Source organism: Hydra vulgaris, chromosome 04, assembly GCF_038396675.1.
Source record: "Hydra vulgaris chromosome 04, alternate assembly HydraT2T_AEP".
NCBI classification, from domain to species: domain Eukaryota; kingdom Metazoa; phylum Cnidaria; class Hydrozoa; order Anthoathecata; family Hydridae; genus Hydra; species Hydra vulgaris.
The window spans coordinates 25,540,001-25,545,000 of NC_088923.1; the positions used below are offsets into that span (position 1 = coordinate 25,540,001).

The window sequence follows — 5,000 nt, forward strand, 5'->3', positions numbered from 1 at the left end:
AAAATTGAAATAACATGCATTTTTATTATATCTTGAATGTTACATGGTGATATACATGCAGCCTATGAAATTCGAAGAGTTTTAGGTTTGCACAAGAGTGTCATACTTTGTTTACGTCAGGTTGGCAAAAAAGTTATTTGGATTTTTTGCTTTTTGCTACGAAACTGATTATTAAAACATTGCTTTATAAAAGCATAGTTTTAGACATTAATATTTCAAGAATTTAGCAATTAAACTTTATGTAAGTATGTAACAAATTTATGAATTAGTGATTTTTTGGTTTCGAAGTTGTTTTTTAACTAAAAAAAGTTTAACTAATGAAATAATTTAATATTAGATTTTAAAACTTAATAAAATAATGAGTACTACATGGATTAAAAAAGTAATTTTTATTAACTTTTAAATGAATAACCTCGCTATGCTTGAATAAATTTCAAGAAGAAAAAAAAAAGAATAAGTTTTTTTTAAAAGAAAACTTGTCAAACTTGAAAAAACAAGTTCTTACAATAAATAAATTATGAACTTATAATGAATGAATACATATTTTTTACATATTTATTTTGCATGTCGATGCTATAAGAGATTAAGGTTGGCAGTTGTATGCCGTAAAGCAAAGATAGGTTGGCTTTTGCCTCAGGAAAACAAAAACATTGTTTACTAACCTAGTAACAAGGTTGTAAACTCATGCTTATCTCAAAAAATTGGGAAGAAATTATAAGTTTACTTTTAAAAAATATTTTTGATAAAAATTTTTGTTGAAGGCAAAACTTGTTTGATTAAACAGAAAAGTTAAAAATATTGTTAAAAAAAAGACATTCAATTTATTTAATATTTAATTTCCATTTTAAATCTTAATTTTAATTGAAGTAAAACATTCATTTCTTACTTAAGTTAAAAAAAGGTTTTTAATTATTGACTTGTCATTATGTTTGAATGAAAATTAAAAAGGTTTCTGTTTTGTACAAATAATGAAACACAATTGAATGGTACAAATAATGAAAAAGACATCCTAATTTTATGAATATATAAACGGAAAATAATTTTTATCTTTCAAACTTTATGTGACAATTTTTCTTAAATTTTTCTAAACAAAAATTTTGATTTTCATATATTCTTAACAATTTCAACAGTTTTATTTGCTTAACGTCAAATAGTTAGAATAGTTTCTGGAAAAAAATGTACAACTAAGAAAATAATGCAACAACATTGTTAAGGCTAGCAATAATATTGTTGAGTTATAATCAATTATAACTCAACAATATTCTTGTTCTTGGTGTAAAATCAAATTACCATTCTCTAAACAATGCTTTGTAAGTGCCCTATGTACTTCGCTGATAGAAAGTTGATCCCTACTTTCGCCTTCAAAATTGATCCCTACTTTGTTAAACAGCCAACAGTATATCTTGTCTGTCATTTTCGTTATAAACAGAATCGATGAAATTTGAGACAAGCTTAATTGCCTGTTCAGAGCAGTCATTTACCACATACAGTCGGCAAACAAACTCAAGGAAAATTGGTTGATAAAACTCCAGAAAGATTAAGGACAGTTCAGCCAATGTTCAGCAGCGTCTTTAATCAAATTTAACAGTCTGAAAGTAAACCATGAATTTATACCAATTAAATATGCCAAGCTCGGTGTTTCTTCTGGTTGAAGTCCAAATCTTTTAGTAGATTTAAATTTTCAGACCTCTCAAAGTGTGTAGGAAAAGGTTGTGTGAAAAGAACTTTTGCAACTTTTTTTTCCTCGTTCCCTCTGAGTTCTGGATCTGCAAGACATAATGGAGCCAATGTCTTATCCAAATGCCCTGAATGTCTCTCCATTGATTTCAATACTTTTTCAATTTCTTCCAGTACCTCATTAGCTCCTGAATTATAAGATTCTATCTACTTTATATACTGGATCATCTCCCAGTATGCTTTTATGGCTTGAAAAAGTGCAGCATGCTGAAGACGATCACACAAATCTCACAATAAAATAAAGAAGAAAGTTCTGCTATTCTACTGGTTTCTTTTTGTAAACTAACTGTCAACTTCTAAGCAACCAATTACTTAAAACTTGGTATTTATTAAAATAAAAAGACTTTGCCATAAAATGTGTATAGGAAACAGATACCAGAGCCCATAAACATTACAATTTATATTTGGGCATAGGTAGGCGAAGACATAGGTAAGTGAGGACATAGGTAGGTGAGTATAAGTTCCACAAGTTCTTTTTAAACACTTTTTGAAAAAGGGTATATTTGCAAAAGTTAGATAGTTTCTTTAATCTGTTCTTCTAAAAAGATTTTTTTAACAGCAGTTTTATTAAATTTTGTAAACTTTGTCTCATCCATAGATCTCTTTGTTAAATTCTTATAGGGTTTGTTACATTCTTATAGGTTTGAAAGCATAAGTTTTACAAATCTTAATCTTTACCCAAAAATAGTTGCAGTAAAGCTCATAAACATATCTTTCACATGCAAACTGTAATATAATTGAATCATCTTGATTTAATTATACTTCATATAATTATACATTTTATTTTGTAAAATCTTACCATCAAAAGTTGTCATTATTTGGAATTTGCAATGATATTTAGCTGTATTTTTACTTGCTGTTTTTTTTGTTGTTGTTGTTTTTTGCTTTTTTTGCACATCCAATGGTAGATTCCGAAAGTGAGAAATTGTTCTACAAGAAGTAACAGCTATGTCAGAGAACAAGTACAACGTATTTCTAAATAAAAATTTTTTAGAAGCACCTGCGAATGCAACTTCTTTTAAAAACTTCTTAGGCAATGCTGCTGAAACACTAGTACTTGGTTCAATTTAGTTGGCTGAATAATTGGAATCTTGACAGGAGAAGACTTCACTTTGTTCTGATGATAAAAGATCAGTGTTCTCAGCTTGATCCTCTTATAATTAAGTGTTAAATTTCGCCATCTTCTTTCTTCTATTTTTTTATCTCTTCGAAATGTTTTAAATTCTTGGAACCAAGGATCATTTTATGTGTCATCTTTTGATCTTTTGAAAGTTGTATATCTGTATATCTTGGCTGTTCTCATAATTTCTTTAGAATAGAGTAAATTGTAACATCTTTAAAAAAGTACTTTGCTAGCACTTTTTTAAAGATGTTGCGTGATCTAGTTATAACATTTACCCGTTTTACAACTACAACATTTTACAACAAGATCATTTTATAGTTTCTTAGAACTCATAATATTTATGGAATTTTTTAACTGCTTTAAAATTTTTATGCAACTTTATATCAAAGACGTAGAGAAAAGATTAGATATAGATATAATTAAATTAATAATATAAATAATATAGGTAAAATATAGGTAAAATATATAATATTGGTAATACTAAATTTCGGTAACAATAAAATTGGTTTCTTTTTAATGACCATTAATTATATATTATTTAGCAAACCTTATGTGTTTGTAATGAAATATGCCATGGTCATATCCTCCATCTACCAGGGTTTCTCTTCAGCAAAAAGTATGCAGTTTTGAGGACATATTGCTTTTCCACAACATCCTGACATCATTTCATCTAGAGAACTACAAATAATCAAAGTTTTGGTGGGAGTATTTTTGTCTTAGAGATGCCTGAATTAATAGGAATAAGTTTAGATTTATTTGTTTAATCTATTTAGAAAGTATATTAAATAAATATTTTTTAATAAATTTAATGTCTTAATCGTTGAAAATGAAGAATAAACTTAATTAAGAAGACCGGAAAAAGTTTTTAAAATTAAAAAAATGTATATATTTTTTTTACTATTAATAGGTTACCTGCCTAAACAAAAACCCTCAGTCAATGTAGCAGCACTCCTTGCATGTTCTACCTATTTGTCAGTTGATATATGTAAACAGTAAAAAGATTAAATTAAAAAACATTCAGAATAGTGATCGGCCAAAACAGAAAAAAAACTGAAAGCCAAATAAACCAAAATTTCAGGTACTCTAGTTTGGTGCCAAAACCTAAATTGACATTTCGGCATACATTTTCCCGAAACTGATACCTACATTTCGGCTAATCAAAATTAATTTCATTAGAAAATTTTATTTAAAAGAACAATTTTGCGTTTGTTATTTTTTATACATGTATTATGTTAGAGTTGATTATGCATGTATCACAAATTGATATTTAATACATAAGTTGGCAATATAAGTTAATAGCAAAAGTTAACAAATGGCAGATTTTCTCTGCAGAACAAGAATTTTTCGAGATATTTTGTGAAAATTCTTACAACTTTAGTGCAAATTCTTAAAATATTTTGTGAAAGTTCTCAATAATAACTATTTTTCTAAATTAAATAAAAATTTAAAATCTTACAAGTTTTTTGGTTTTTAAAATGTTTTTCAACCAAAATTTTGCTTTTTACTAAATTTATAAAAAGTACCAAAACTGAAACTTCGGTATCGGTTCAAATTGAAATTTTGGCCAAAACTGATACCAAAACAGAATTTCGGTTGATCACTAATTCAGAATATTTTTCTTTAAATATAAGAAAAATTCCAATCTATCAATGGGTGGACACGGAAAAATCTGGTCAACTTTAAATTGAGATTTCTCTAAAACCATAAATTCTTTTTGTAATAAATGTGTTTACATCAGTTAGGGTTTCCACTTAATTGTAAGGGGCTTGATGGGCTGTTTGGCAAGAGATTGAATTTTATAGCGGGTTAATGCCGTCATTTTGCAGTTTTTTTTTTTTTTACCTGATTGGTCGCATTAATTCACTTTTTTTGGAAGTCCTTTTTATTTTTTGTTACTTCACCTGTCTTATGAAGAATTTCTTTAACTTTTACCCAAAAATCTTCAATCCTGTGCTCTTCAGGTTGATTTGGAGGATTCACATCTTTAGGAACATTTTTCACATTATTATTTTTGCACCACTGTAGAACTTTTTTATAATAGTGAGAAGCAGCATGATCTGGCCAAAAAAGACATCAGAATTTGTGTTTTTTCATAAATGAAAAGTTCTTTTTTGAAGCATTCTTTGATGTAGAGATCGAG

At 27.6% G+C, this 5,000-nt stretch overlaps 1 protein-coding gene across 1 annotated transcript in view; it reads left to right on the forward strand.

The window, feature by feature from the left end:
* LOC105844527 (uncharacterized) overlaps positions 1-5,000 on the forward strand; it is a 23,084-nt gene that overhangs the window by 1,374 nt on the left and 16,710 nt on the right. The gene's annotated exons all lie outside the window — the stretch shown is intronic.